Raw genomic sequence first — 15,958 nt, forward strand, 5'->3', positions numbered from 1 at the left:
TCTCTGTTAATACTTTTGCAAATATTTTAGTAAATTGAGATACAAGTTTTTTAAATAAAAAATGTAAGTGGAAGAGGAGAAGTCAGCTAAAGAGCAGAGTAGTGGCCAGAGAGGAAGACAGGATGGCCCTGGGCAAGCCGAGCCAAGAGCCACATCAAGAGAAAAGCGGGTATTCAACGAAGCTCAGCGCTTCTGAAAATCATGTGAGAATTTTAATCAGTATAGAAGATTTTATCTCTCTTTGGGTAAACTTTTTATTTTAATAAGATAGAAAAAAATAAAAACAATACAGAATTTCAAAACAAGATGATAGGAAATTAACAATTATTATTACATTGCATATTGTTATCTTCAAAGTATTTGCTCAGATTACCAGGTACAGGCATGCCAAATTGATCAAACAATATAAGCACTAACTGTTCCTTTCACTGAACTAATAGAAATTAGTAGTACAATTATCTTAGCTATCTTGTGTATATATACATATCTTTTTTCCCCTTCCTTCTTTTCTCTTTTCCTCCATCCCAGTTGTTTTTTTCCTTTTGAGTAGTTTCTTTCCCTTTCACAATACCTATTGTACCTTTCAGATTTTATTTACTCTCTCAGTTTCTTACACTGGGGAGACAATACAATGTTTACATGTGTAATTCGGATTTATTTCACTTATGAGTATGGTTTCTAGTTATATCCATCTCCTTAGAAAAGCCTCCAGTTTATCTTTCTTTATAGCTGAGTAGTACTCCATTATATAAAAAATACCACATCTTTTTTATCCATTTCTTGATTGATGGACATTTGGGTTTTTCCAAGACCTAGCTATTACAAATTGTACTGCTATAAACATGGGTGCACATATATTGCTGTGGTATGTTTTCATTTCTTCTGGGAAAATATGTTTGGATAAACTTTTCATTGAATTCTAACATAAATGAAAAACTATACAAATAATGACTGGTTTGGTAAGTTTTTAAGAGACAAGCACCCATGCATAGAAGCCTCTAATTTAATATATAGAACCAGTAAGCCACTCTGTGTCCTGTCCCAGTTATTAACCCCCCTCCCTACAAAAGTAACTAGCATTCTGACTTCTATCACCATAGATTAATTTTACCTCTTTTTAAAAAATTTTTATAAATGGATCTTTACAGTGAGTCTGGTTCTTGCACTCAGTACTATATTTATGAGATTTCTCCATGTTGTCCTGTATAGTAGTTCCTTCTCGTTGCTATATTATATTTCATCACATGAATTTACCATGACTTACTATCCATTTCACTGTTGGCGACATTTAGGTTGTTATCACCCTGGGTTTGGTTATTAGAAATAGTGCTTCTGTGAATGTTTTAGTGTATATAGAGGTGTTTATCTGCTAGGTAACTATCTAGAAGTGGAATTTCAATTGGGATTTGCTCTGTGGATGGCACAGGAAACAGCTTTTTCAAAGAGTCATTAGATGTGTTTTTGGAGGTCTCAACGTGTATGGATGAAGCTCATGTTTCCACAGAATACTGCAAATGCCATTTTGTCCTTTACCCCCACAGCTCATATTTATTGATGTCGCTGAGAAAAAACTAAATGAATTCATTTCATGAAAAAAAAAATCACCTCCTAGAGCAAGGGAAAAATCTGAGTCAAAAATCCCTGGATACCAACCCCCAACAGTGCCATATTATTTGTTTTAGGCCCTGGGCAATCCCTCTCAATTCTCTTAATTTTTGTTTTCAGTTTTAAAATGTAAATAATATCTCCAGTTCCAAATGTAATCATGCATTTGGCATAATACCTGGCCTGTGGGAGAAATGTGATAATGTTCCTAAGAAAAGTACCCTGATGGAAAAATTTTGATCTAGCTTTTCCTAAATTCCCACCAAAGTACTTATGCAGAAAAGAGAAAAAATTTAAATCCTGCAAAAAGAAGCCAACCAAACACTAGTATCTCTGATAAATTTCTACTCCCTACAAGGCCAAGGGAATAAAAAATTAAAATATATCTGATAGATACTCCATGCTTTTGAGAATTGTCCAAAGTTTCTCTTTTGGATGTGAGTAGAAAATTCTTCTCTCACTATGGACTCCCACGTTTCAAAAAAAGCACAACCTATACCAGAAAGAAAACAAAAATAAATTCTACTACTTCTCTTAGACAGCCATGCAGACACTACAATGTGCAGAAATCAACACATCAGGACACAGGTGCTGGGAAACCTGGGGTGACGCCACCTCGTAGGTGTGTGATCCCCACAACACAGATGGTGCTGGTCTTCCTGAAAGCAGAGATTTTCATACCAGTCCTCCCATTTCCACCTAGGAAGGCTCAACTAGAGCAAGAAGATAACGGACAAGAAAACACACAGCAATCCATCCCAAAATAATGGTTTCCTACAAAAGAAGCTAGAACAATGATTACAAATTGTGTTATCTAAATCATAATTAGAATTTACCCAGTTGGTAGCACAGGAAGGTGGAGTGTTCCTCATAAAATCTCTCCTCCCTCCAGGTAATATCCATGAAGCCTTCAGCCAGACTGATTTCGGCAAATGTTTCAGCAACAAGCATTATGAAACAGCCCTATAAAATTCCAACCAGGAAAGAAAAAAGATATTTAGGAAGGAATGAAAATTAAGTCTGGTATCAGTCTTCCCCTTTATAATGTGAAATATCAGGAAATAAGAAATATCTATAGCTTGGAGGAGGAAATGATTGCAATTCAACTATTTTTATTGAGTAAACAAGAGGAAATTCTCAATTTTTATTGAGTAAACAAGAAGATATCATCTCGCACTGATATCAGCATCACTCATGTATTCCCCTTCAAAATAACTGCATAGAAATGCATTCCAGCTAACAGAAACATTATGTAAAATTAGGTTAGATTAGGCTCCTTTAATATAAAAGGACCATACTGAATATAAAATAAAGAGACTCTCCTTGAGCCCTGACAAGATTATTAGTTTCCCATGGCTATTGTAACAAATTAGCATACATTTGGGAGCTTAAAGCAACACGTATATGTGATATTAAAGTTCTGCAGGTTCGAAACCTAAACTATGTCTTACTGGGCTAGAAACAAATGCTGGCAGAGATGCATTCCTTCCAGAGGCTCTGAGAGAGGGCTGTTGCCCTGCCTTTCCAAGCTTCTAGATGTCACCTGTTCTGTGGTTCATGGTCCCTTCCACCATCTTTAAAACCATCAATGACCCAAGACCATCTCACACTGATATCTACAATATCTGGTTCTGTCTTCCCATTCCTTCTTCCTCTTCTACATTCCCTTGTTGTCACAGCAGGCCCACTTAGATAATCCAGGAAAAACTCCCTATGTCTGGGTCAGCTGATTAGCAACCTTAATTCCATCTGAAACCTTTATTTCCCTTTGTCATATCACCCAGTTTATTCACAAATTCTGAGGGTCAAGGTAGAGACATCTTTAGGTGACCACCATTCTATTTACCATACTGGACATCATTAACTAGTTCATTTAGTCTTGTCTCATTTTTATGAGGTAGAAATACAATTAACCCATGTTCAGATGAGGAAATAGAGGCTTAAAGTTGTCTTAGAATTCTTCCCAATTAATTTAAAACTTTTCTTGTTCATGAAGACTTTCCACACATTGTTCCTACTCCTTTTTTTCATTTTAGTGTACCACAAGTAAATATTAATAAAGAAAATATTAAAAAACACTCTTCTCACCCTACTTCTAATACATTTTTGCTGATATTATTATCCCCATTAGTACTCCAATTGAGACACCAAATTCTGTGGGAGTTGAGTGAGTTGGCCCAGGTTATTCAGGTAACAAAGGACAAAGTGAAGATCTGACCTCTGAGGCCAAGGGTTTGCTACTAACACCAGAGTCTTTCATAAAGTACATTCTTATTCAAAAACTGAGTATTTTGTTCCCTGAAAGAGCAAAGAAAAATTGATCATTTGCTGTGTTTTGTCCTAACATTCACTCTAGAACTTAGCCTACAAACCCAGAGCTTTACAAAACTGTAATTGTAGTACTCACAGCACTGCTCAATACATGGCCCTGAGAAGCAATAACATCAGTGAGGAGGAAAACACACCATTAATCCCATTACCCCCAGAAGCAGAAGGGTTTGGTGCTATTGGTGAGGAGCTTGGGCCACAGTCTTCAGGAGAACAAATGGGATTTGTATCACAAATTTGCCTCTTTGGGAGTTGACCCCATGATGAGCCACAGGACCCCGAGCAGCCAGCAAGGCTACTCCATAGCTACCAGGCCAATGGGTTACTTCCAGCTTCCTTAGCAAAGGGCTCCAGGTGTGTCTTCGAAAGCTACACAGAACTGCTGCTAGGTCTTGGCAGAGGTGAGTTTATAGAAAGACCAGCTGAGGAACATAAAATGTTGTTAGCTTATTTCTATCATGTGGAAAGGCAAAAAAAAAAAAAATCAGAAGATGTGGATTTAATAAGTAACTGGTATATTGTTTTTACTCTCTTCACACACCATAAATGTCTTTTCTTGTACAAAGAGATATTTGCAATCAGACTATGAGAAAATGCACATCCAAGTTCTAGTTACTCATCTATTTCTTCATTCTTGATGCTCAGAAAGTGGTCAAGGAGTAGCGTGACTATGGGGATACAGCCTAACTACAACCTCTCACAGTCTGGGGTGTTCCGGTCCGTTCACTCATCGGTTATTCCATGACGTAGCTTGTTAGCTTGTTTGTCTACTTGTTTTGTTTGCTTGCTTGTTTCAAAAATATTGGCTTAGATTCATTTGGGAAGAAAACCTATAGCATGCCTTGGAATCAAATAAATTGTAGATCCATGGCCAGTTGAACACTGGCCATGTTCAATATAGTTGACATAATTTTAACTACCATCCACCCTATTTCTACTATTAATTCTCATTCTCCTATTCTCTTCTATTATCATCTGCTTCAGTATTAATCAAATGCAATACGAAATGTATAAGTCAGCCAAAATAATGCTGTATAACAAACCAACTCAATGCTGGTCAGTGGCTTAAAACAGTAATTACATTTTCTTATAATCATGAATATGCAAGTCAACTGCAACTTACTTGGGCTAGGCTAAAGTTCAGAGTTTAGGTGTCACACAGTAGGGTTGGTCCAAGTTGGACCTAACATATTTTTAGGGGATCAGTCTACTGTACAGTTGCATTCTCATGCTAAAGCTAAATGTCCAACAACTACCCCCAGCATGTTCCTTTCCTGATTGATCCCTGGACCACAAAGGGCATGCCCAAATGTATAAGTACTTTTTTCATATTTATGCTCATGTCACATTTACTAGCAACATTTTATCTGCAGCAAATCCCATGACCTCACTGTCTTGGTTACTTTTCTCTAGTTGCTGAGACAAAATACCCAACAACCAAAATTAAGAAAGGAAAGGTTTATTTAGCTCACATTTGGGGAGGCTTCAGTCCATACTCGGCTGGCACCACGGCAGAGTGGCACATGGCAGGGGCAACAGTTCATGGTGGCTGAAGACAGCAAAGACAACAACCAGAGCAAAAGGGAAGAGTGGCAGCAAGCAGCCTCTTTCCGTCCCTTACATTGTATGCAAACTATCTGCCCTGGGGGGGGGGGCGGGGCGGGGGCGCGGGTGTAGCACTCACACTCATAATCTCAGCATTGGACTATGAATCAATCAAATATCTAGAATAGAAGCCCGCCCCATGACTGCATGTATCTTTTGGGGGTGCCCAGATGCAAACACTAACACTAACCCAATCTCAAGGAGCAGGAAAATACATCTCACTTTTAGCAAAGATGCTGATATAAAAGTACTAGTACAGGGTGTTGAAGAATAGAGGCCAGTTGTATAGTATCATACCACATTAAGATAGAATAGTGCTCATCGTTGTGAAAATGATAAAACTGACCACTGATAAATAGCAGTTAACATAACAACACATAAACACACTTTATATCTAGGGGCATAAAATAGAATTTATATGGACCAGCCCAATACTGGCATTTGAACTTGCAGTTTCTCTGACACAAGTGAGGTTAGGATTGGTCATAGATGGATCATCATGTCACGAGAAATGTTCAAGGGAGAGAGGGACTTTAGGTAAATACATGTTCCAAATTCTATTCAAATGGCAAAACAAAAGGTCTAAATAATACCCTCCGTAGTCCCTTTCAGCTCCACCTAGCCTTGCTTCCTAGCCCAGACCAGAAGTAAATGAAGACACCACGTTGTCCCTCCACTGTAAGAGTCACAGCACTTGCTGGCTGTCTTGATCATGGCTGGGGCTCTCAGTAGACAACACAGTCTTGTGGGAAAACCTAGGGCTCTGGAATCTTGCACCCCGGGGTCACATCTCAGCTGGCCTCGGGCCCACTGGACAAGTCCTTGACCGCTCTAACGGGCCTCAGTTTTCTCCTCTCTAAAATGAAAAAGAAGGACCAAAGTTTATGACACTTTGTGTAAGACAGTTTACTCTCTTAAGACAACTTGACCGCCTGGAGCAGTCGGGGAAGAAGTGGCCCAAGAAGGAAGTGTAGATTCACAGAGGCAATGAAAACCATGTTTATGGGCACAGACAAGGGTTGAGCTAATAGCAGCAGATAGTTTTGCTTTAGGACTCACCGTGCTTCCAATGCTTCCCCGATCCACCATTATGACTCCTAACTTTTCTTCTAATTTCCGTGTATGGGGTAAAGTCATGGTCTCTGGAGCAAGACTAGGTCCGCGAGGGCTCCCAGCATGCAACCCCTCTTCGCCGAGTCTCACAGTACTCCCAAGGCCTGCGCTTCCACACAAAAAATTCCTCTGTCTCCACAAATGAGACCACAAGGGCCATTTCTCCAGCAGCCCAGGAGATAGGAAAAAATAATAACACATGCAATAAAAGGAATTTTTATACAGAAATGTATTTTGAGGCTACGATATAAAGTCCCTTTAGCAGGAGCCACAATTTTCTTAAATAATCATTCCCATAATTGGCTACTTGTGGGAACAACTAATTGTGCATGTAATCATTTGCCTGTACAGCTCAGCATCAACCAGTAATTAAAGGCAGAGCCGTCTTTGCTAAATTTGGCTCTAGAAATAATAGTAATATTTCCAAGAGCCCAATGTCTCCCTGACAAGGAACTCTAAGCCCCATTCAAGTGAGTATTGTTAGGTTTTAAAAAGTCTTGAAAAGGGGAGACCCACATCCCTGCCCAAAGCAAACACACACTTAGAGAAGAACTTTAGGAGAATAACCTTCTGTTTGCATTTACTCCCCCAAAATATGTCCAGAGTATACGATATATCTTCTATGTGTGGGGTCAGACGCTTTGCTAAACTATCATCTCCTCAATCTTCTGAGCCCTTCTCTTCGTCCCCACTCTCAGAGGTGGGTAGAAAAGTCACCCAACTTTACAGAAACTGACCTTGATTAATTTCTTCCAGGTCATAGACAGGTCCCAAGTAAGTAGCATCTTCCTCCTCCCTCAGCCCTCGCCTGCCATAGGGCTACCACACTGGGGCACTCTGTCAAATACATCTGGGAGCTTGCAGCAAACCCTTAGCTAGTCCTCCTGGCTCTGTTTTTATGCCTCCTTTTCTTCTCCAAGAAAGCAAGCAGTGGTCTTAACATTAAAAGCAGATCATATTATCTGCTGAATGGCAGATGATTTATGTCTCCCAAAAGATAGAGCCATTTCTAACCCCCAGTACCTATGAATGGAATCTTACTTAAAATGAGATTCTTTGCAGATACAATCAAGGGTCTTCAGATGAAATCATTCTGGATTTAGGGTGGGTCTTCAGTCCAATGACTGTCCTCCCTACCAGAGAACAGAGAGGGAGAGAAGACACAGAGACATTGTAAAGCCATGTAAAGATGGAGGTAGAAATTGTAGGGACACTGAATATTCTGCCTGTATCCTCCACTTCCAGCCTCCTCTTTCCCATCCCCCCAACCTCCAAGACTCTCCTCGATCACCCTAAACCATCCCACACTGGCTCCCAGGCACAGCTTCCGGACGTTAGCCTAGAGAAATGTGAAGTCCGTGAAGGTTTGAAGTTCAGGGAAAGGAATTGATTGGATTCATGCAAACTAATACGTAATACAATGGCATAAAGGGCCCCTGATGATCTGCTTCACCTCTGACCTCTACACTCAGCCTGCCTCCCTGATCCTACTCTTTAAGCCACTGGGCAGTTTCCTCTACTCAGGAATGAGCAATATACCTTTCCACCACAGGACTTTTGCATAGATAGCTCCTTCCCATAATCCCCATCCAAACCACCTTTCCCTTGCCTTTTTTCCTAATACACGGGACAAAACTGATATCCAAAAACCTGATTATTATGCTATTAGAGACACAACCTAATATTTGGAATATTTAACTTAGACTTTACCAATAAACACTGCCTACATAGTTCTGTACTGAGTTTAAATTTTACCAAATCCCTCACAGTTTGGGAAAAGGATGCAGTGTTTTAGAATAGGATCTGGCAAACTTTTACCGTAAAATATAAAAGGGAAGCCAAATAATACACTCTTACAACTTCATAGGTCACACAGTGTCTATGGTAACCATTCAATTCCCCCTTGCAGTGTGGTATCATGACGCAGAAACAAAGGGGCTCACCTGAGTTTCTATAAAGCTTTATTGACAATAGCAGCCAGTGGGCCAGAGATTACTCATACCCATTTCAAAAGAAAAATCTTAAAATATCTAATGGTAGTCAACCTTCGTTTCGCTTCCTCTCAAATGCAGTCTAGCTATCAAAGCCGGAAATTGGCAAACCGCTCTAGGATAAGAATATAAAAGTACCCTGGCCCCTGGGGTCTGAGTTGAGACCTCTAAGAAGAAAGTTTTACAAGCAAAAACTTGCAGGAAGGCTTTTTCTCCCATTAAAAGTTAATATTTTAATGACTTTCTCTTAAATAAATGGATCATCTTTTGAACAAACTAATCCCTAATAAATGAGAATCTTTACACCAAACCGAACTGAGCAACTGTATTCCCACAGCTATGTCCCCACACCCTGGACTGCTTTAAAGATCCATTGATTACTGCCAAGCCTCCATTGGTGGGATTAATTAATTTATGAACTTGTCATTACAATTCATTGATTAAAATGTCCCTTCTTAAAGATTTAATTATATCCAAAGATAAAAGATCTGCTAATTATTGTCCTTTATCTAATTGAAGCTTTGTATTACAAATAAAGTTCAAAGGTTTAAGACAGTTGCCCTTTCAAACAGTTGGGCAAAGATGAGAATTTAATTAGAAGCAAGACACCATTCTCTCTGATCTATTCTAATGAGAAAAAAGACATCAGTCTGGACTAGATTGCTGGTCAGAGTAGGGGGACCTGAGAAATCTGTTAACCTTCTCTTTCACTTACTGGTTCTTAGCAAACAGCGCCGGTCCTGTGTGCTGTCAAAATGGCTTGGTTTGCTGGCACAAGAAGAATCACCCATGGTGTCAAGAGCAGGAATTCTGCCAAGCAAAATACACTGTGTTTTTAAGTATCCTAAAAATGCTGATACATTTAAAAGACTTAGGATTACTTTTTCTTTTCCTAAAATCATTCCTATGCTATTCTGAATGGTAAGTCAAAGTTCTTTGGTACATGAACCACTGAGATGCGGGAATGCCAGTTGAAAGACACAATTGCCCTAAAGTCAGGACAGCCTGGATTGAAGTGTGAATGGAGGACTGAAAGAGGAACCTCCTGGGCCTGGAACTATGTCTCGTGGTGAGGGTCCTGCAGTTCAAGAGGGCCCAGCATTTTCCCTTGCCCACACAGGAGTGAGGTTGGGTTATGGGAATCACTGATCTATGCTTGGTGATTGAGTGAAGCTAACCTATCTATGGGAAGCAAGCTCTGAGGATCCTTTCCTCCTCTACTGAGCTCTGAGGATCCTCCCTTTTTCCCCCAGACAAATAAGGGGCAGCAAACTGCTCTTCAATCCTTCTTTTCCCTCAGTTGCCTTCTCCCAGAATCTTAACTCATGAGAGGGAAGGATAGGAGAAGACACCAATAGTCCCATTGTCTATAAATCTATAACCACATTTGCCCATCCACTTGACCATACTAAACACAATATTTTAATCGTTGTTTGGCTCCTACATCTATCAATTAGCTTTGAATTGATATGACTGGACATTTTGATAATCTCTGAATTTCAGGCCTCCCAGTTGTTAGAGGAGAGCAGTAGAATACCTGTCCTCATGGTGCTGCTGCAACAGTCCCAGTGGAATGAAGAGACTTAGCAGGGTAGCTGCACGTGCTGAGAGCTGGGTGCACAATGGCTGTTAATAACGCGGTCTTTGAACAAGGAAGACAAGGAAGAACAAGCTCTCTGCCTTAAGGCAGCTCACACTGTGTCCTTTCCACGTTCAGAATGTTTTTATTCAGATGAAAGCAGGAAGCAAGTGATACCAAACATTGGAAGAGCTCTAGTTTCACATCTGTTCCTTTGAAACAGAAGTCATCTGCACAAAGATGTCCCTCACCCGTGTCCCCTGAGGCTGGAATGGGATGGGCACTCTAGGGCAGGGAAGAATATTATGTACTTGGTGGGGATTCTTTGAATATCTAATCACAAAAGCTGGGTTTGTCTGGGGAAATGCAGAGAGCTGGAGAGTTTGAAGAGATGAGCTAAACCACTCAAGATGTCAGAAGGAAGTATGTCTGGGGTACAGAGCTGAGTATAATGTGTGGGAATGTGAACTGCTGTCCTACAAGGACCAAGGTAATAAGGGTCAACAAGTGCAGACTGACCTGAGGATATGAGACAGGCAGCTCTTTAAAGTGCCACAGGACTGCTGGGTGCAGGTACCTAACACATCCTGTGCTATGGTACCGTCTAGGTGTCCTGGTCACAGCAGACAATGAGCTCTTTTTATGCACTTCACATGCTTTATCTCCTTAATATTCCTAGCACATCATAAGCATATTCTTCTACGGTACCTGTTTTACAGATGAGAAAACTGAGAGCTGTCAAGGTTAAGCCTCATAACTGCTAATCTTGACTGTCAATTTGATTGACGTGAGAGGTGCCTAGGAAGCTGACAAAGCACACTTCTGGGCAGGCCATGGGGTGTGACCTTGAGGATTATATCTGGTCCCTGGCCCCATCCTCTTGGGCTTTTCCCAGATCTCTGTTTCTTAAATGCCATGAGTTGAGAAGATTCCTCCACAATGCCTTTCTGCCACGTTTCTGCCTCAGGGCCAACTGCCCATGGACTGAAGCCTCTGAAGCTGTGAGCCAAAATAAAATCTCCCCTCCTTTAAATTGCAAGTGTCAGATATTTGGGCCCATCATTTAAAATCTGACTAAGACGAACCTTCTGGCCTATGTCACCCGGTCTGTGGTCATAGAGTGAGGGCAGTGGGTTCATATCTTAAAGCTGATTTTGGGTCACTGCATGGAAAAATATCCTGCCATAGTAATGAATAACATCACTGGTTACTTTCTGACATAGTAAATTCTCAGGTATTGTCAACTACAGACTATAATACTCAAGGTGTCAGATGGTTATAAATGATGCCTAAGCAAACTAGGTCAAATTTTTCCAAAACCACAACCAAGTTTTGTTTCTACTCCAAGAATCTATGATGCAGTATTTCTCATTTCTTCATCAGCAGACCTGAAGAGCTCACAAGTGAAGGTGCAGCTTAGGGAGCATAATCTCCCAATTCCCTGCTGTGCTGGACAAAAGAAAATGATATAAAGAGTCCCATGTCAATGGTTAGGCAATGAGGTTTAGTAATTCTTACAGGGTACTCAGCCATCAAAAATAACATCACAGATACACAAAAGGGGATCTTCAGTACTAAGGAGGAAAAAGGATACAAAATGGAATGGAATGTGCAGTGGCTACATATATACATATATATATATATATATATATATATATATTATATATATATTTTCACACACATATCAGAGGAGATGAAAGAGAGAAGGAAGGGAGGAAAAAGAAGAAGAATTTCTATCAAGTTGTTATCTCTATATAATTGTTATCTCTATATAATTGAATATTTGGGGAGTTTTGTTTAAATTTTATTTTTATTATCTAAAGTATACAGTCTTCTATAATTACCATGTATTTATTTACTAAGAAGAAAAAAGTACAGATTTCAAACCAGGTAATTTATTATCCTAGAACACAAAACAAGCTACATTTGAAACCCATTTTTCCATAGTTTGATTGCCCAGCCACCACACCTTGTGGGACTTCCAGAATAACTCACTCTTCACACCTTACCAGCCAGGTTGGACATGTTTACTCCCTTGGTGCCCAGGGAATGGTGCCCAGAAGCTCCTCAGGCTGCTGGCCTAAGACTCACTCTTGCCTCTGTCCCTTGCTGTCAGATAAAATCATGCCCACACTGGCCCATGGAATGGTTTACCTGTTGTCTCCTTGAGGTTATTACCAGATGCACATACATTCCTGAGACTTTGTCTCCAGAGCCCCCACTGAGAGCCCCCATCCACCTGGGTGCTCCAGTTTTTGGGTGGGTGCTCCAGTCTTCATTCTACAGAGACAAAACTGAAAATTCAGACCCTGCTCCCCAAGCCTTATCTTCACCATTTCTGATCATTTTTGTCATGTCTTAAAAACTCTACAGTTGCCAAGACTGAATCCCCAAAGAACTATAGTCTTTCTCTTCCATCCAACCCAAACCTTTTGCAGCTGTGATCCTTGCTAGTAGCTGAAAGCATATGCCTTTTGCTTTTGCTGTTGATCATTTTTATTTGTTGGTTGGCTTTGGTTGTGTTTTAACTGTAAGCACAGTGCCACTCTACCTGAAGGAGGTAGAAAGGCTTCTCTCATTTAACTCCAGTGGGACGTTTGGAAGGAAAAATAAAACTAGTCATGGAAGAGGAGAGGCCAATACCTCCCAGCAACACTGAGGAGTAGGACAAGGTAGTGGGGGCAAGCAGGAAGGAAAGATCCTCACCAAGCAGCAGGACATGTGTGACATGCAGGCTGACTCTGCCAGAGCCACACCAGGTGCCTGGGGTCATGATCACAGTGGAGTTCATGCTGTCCCAGCATTGTATGGTTGCTCTCTCCACTACTGAGGAGGGGGACACTGGACCCAAGAATCTCTCAGAATGTTCCGACCAGAAAGGATTGCAGGACACAATCATGAAAGCCTGTGGAAGCCCAAGAGGAGGCTCATCTGCCAGTTTCTGTTCTCACCCCTGCCTTCCCTCATTCTAGCATGGTAAATCTATCTATGCACACTTCCCAGGCTAACTGCCCTTGAGAGCAACACACCCTCTACCTCCTCCCTTGTCAACAGTTGAAGACAACCTGAAGAGCAGTGACCATAAAGTCCTTCAACCTACCTACAGGATGTCCTTCTAGAACCTTCTTGACCTGTGATAGAGATCCATGCCCATATGACCTTCTCACCAGCAGTCCACAACTTCTGAAAGGAGGTCGGATGTGCCCAAGGTGTTCTGCATCTCCAAACTATCACATGTATTGAGTCTATTTTCTTAGCCTACTGAGAAAATTACTTGATACTTGTTATGAATTTAAGAAACAACCTTACTAATGACATCACACTATTGAGCAGTATTCACTGTCAATTTACATTATGTAACAGAATGTGAAGCTCGATTTCCTTGTGTCACATTTATAATGATTAAATTATCAGCAGATGTAGTCATTCAGAGCTGTAACAAGGTCCTATAGGGTGTTAATTAACTTGGCACTTTTCTAAAAAGAGACATTCTAGCACACTTCAATAGGAATTGCTGCCACTTGGGAATACTTATTGGTCCTCCAGTAGCATACTTAGGACATAGTTCGAAGATTTTTCTTCTGTCCTTGTTGCTACTGCCTGGGAGGAATAATACTATCATAAACATACTGATCTTCCCATTTGGGTCCAAAACCCATACTGCAGCAAACTCTATTGATTCCAAAAGAAATCATCTTCTATCAATGATATAGTTATTTCTAACATTGGTGAAACAGTCAACAACTGCAGCTCACAGAAGCCCAGCAATTATGTCTATGAGACTTTAGCAATGTTCAGATTCCAGTGATCTTTGCTGGTTGGGGAGAATCATGATCCCAACAAAGGCTCAGAAACACTAACTAAATGGTCATCCCATAGATTTCACTTCTGTGATCTTAGAATTTTTACAGATTCTTCTAATAGGGTGAAGGTCAAGACCACAAATTGCTCAGGTTTATTTGTCACTATTTTGTTAATCCTTGAGGGCTTTATAATGAACAGCAAGTACTATACATTTTTATCTTTCTTTCTCCATTCAAAATGACTGACATAATATTTTAACATTTTTTCTTAGTGGCTTAGGAATGATCATAGCATTACAGTTATATGTTTACAAGATGTTTTATCATTTAAAAATATACATTTATAGTCATAGGTGAAATGACAAAATGTCTTGGATTTGTTCTAAAATGATCCAGTGGTAAAGAGGAAGAGAAACATATAAATGAAACAATATTGCCCATAAACTGTTAATTGTGGAAGCTGGCTCCTGGGTATATGAGATTTTCCTACATTATCTCTATGTTGTATATTTTAATTTTTCCATAATGGAAATTTAAATTACTTAACATTTTTAAAAGAGGATCAGTTTGTAAAAAAAAGTTTGTGATCCTTTGGATATAAACTAAGGGAATGATAGATTTAGGATGATCACTTTTGCAGTTAAGGCTGTTCCAAAGTGTCTCTTAGAAAATAGAATTAGGTGTGCATGACCGACACTTGGGAAATGTTAACTTATTTGAAAAAAAATAACCCAAGATTTTATTTCAGTTCCTGATTGAACTGAGAGAGTCTAAAATAATCACAACGTTTCTATTTTTTGGATATCATAGGTGCAGAAAAACTAGCAGTGAGACAGCCATGAAAGGTCTGTGTGCCAAAATGCACGGAGAAGGCAAGGAGGCATGGGAAAAGAAGTCTCACCTACAGGAAGAGCAGTTTGAAAACACATGAGCAATAGACGGACTTAAGGTAGTAACTTGGCATTGGATCCCCGCTTGGGTTTCAGTTTGCAAAGAAAGGAGAGGGTCACAGCCTTCCAACGAAGGGCAGGTGCACTAACACTCTAATTTTGTAGATAAGAAACAGTTCCTTCTCCAAACCCATGAAGGTGATAAGAAATAGAGCAGATATTCAAAGTCAAGTTGGGTTTGCTCCAAAGCTCATACTCCTCTTACATCATGACTCTCAGCTGATTCTAAGGATGAAAGTAGGAAATAGACAGGCTTCCTGAGCATTTCCAAATACAGGGACTGAAATCACACAACTCTTGCCCCATCACGAGCAGTAAGTTGTGGTAGAACTACTCATCTTTAAATCTGTGAGTGTTCAGCAAGAGAAATAGCAGTCTTCCTTTTGGACTGAGATGTGAGGAGGAAAAGGTTTTTCTGGTAGATGACAAAAGTTATAATGCATAGTATTCAGTAAAATAAATTTCATCATGGTTCATGATTAACTCCTCCCAAAGGAAGGACAAGAACTGGAAGACCACCTTGTATAGTCTCTTGGGTCAGGACCACTCCTTTCTGCAGAATGAGAAGCCTTAGATATTCTACCCTCAGGTAAAACAAGACCTGAGAATGGAAGATGTTTCTAGAAGTCACTTGAGTGTCCACAAAAGGGTAACACACGCATTTCTAGAAAACCAAGGAGACCATCACAACTAAATAAATCTATGGAAATTAAGTCTCAAGTATACATGGTGTTTTTTACTCTTGCCTCCTTTTGGAAAGTAAGAGAAATCTATTGAACACTCTGATACACCCTTACTATAAAGACCTGTTGAATTTTGAATTTCCCCCACACATATTTGTCTTTCACCACGGGGCCACTTTTGCACTTCAGATTTTAGCACTGCATGAGAATGCAGTGCATGGAGATACCTTTTAAAGAGGCATAGATGTACTGGCGGGATCCTAGGGAGTTTTATACAGACTCCACTTTGTAATCAAAAGAA

The 15,958-nt window shown here is 40.1% G+C and overlaps 1 long non-coding RNA gene across 3 annotated transcripts in view; it reads right to left on the minus strand.

Annotated features, from left to right (window-relative positions):
• The window catches only part of LOC102027222, a 31,864-nt gene that overhangs the window by 7,505 nt on the left and 8,401 nt on the right, over positions 1-15,958 (minus strand). Inside the window, exons 2-5 of one of the 3 annotated variants that reach the window (XR_264621.1) lie at positions 13,322-13,482; positions 9,358-9,452; positions 7,693-7,784; positions 2,442-2,568 (exon numbers count right to left, since the gene is read on the minus strand). This is a non-coding gene — a long non-coding RNA (uncharacterized LOC102027222). The remainder of the gene's footprint in view (positions 1-2,441; positions 2,569-7,692; positions 7,785-9,357; positions 9,453-13,321; positions 13,483-15,958) is intronic. The other 2 variants (XR_001231908.1, XR_001231909.1) reach the window with 2 other exon arrangements.

The sequence above is a fragment of the Chinchilla lanigera genome, unplaced genomic scaffold (genome assembly GCF_000276665.1).
Source record: "Chinchilla lanigera isolate Chin_1 unplaced genomic scaffold, ChiLan1.0 scaffold00121, whole genome shotgun sequence".
NCBI lineage: Eukaryota > Metazoa > Chordata > Mammalia > Rodentia > Chinchillidae > Chinchilla > Chinchilla lanigera.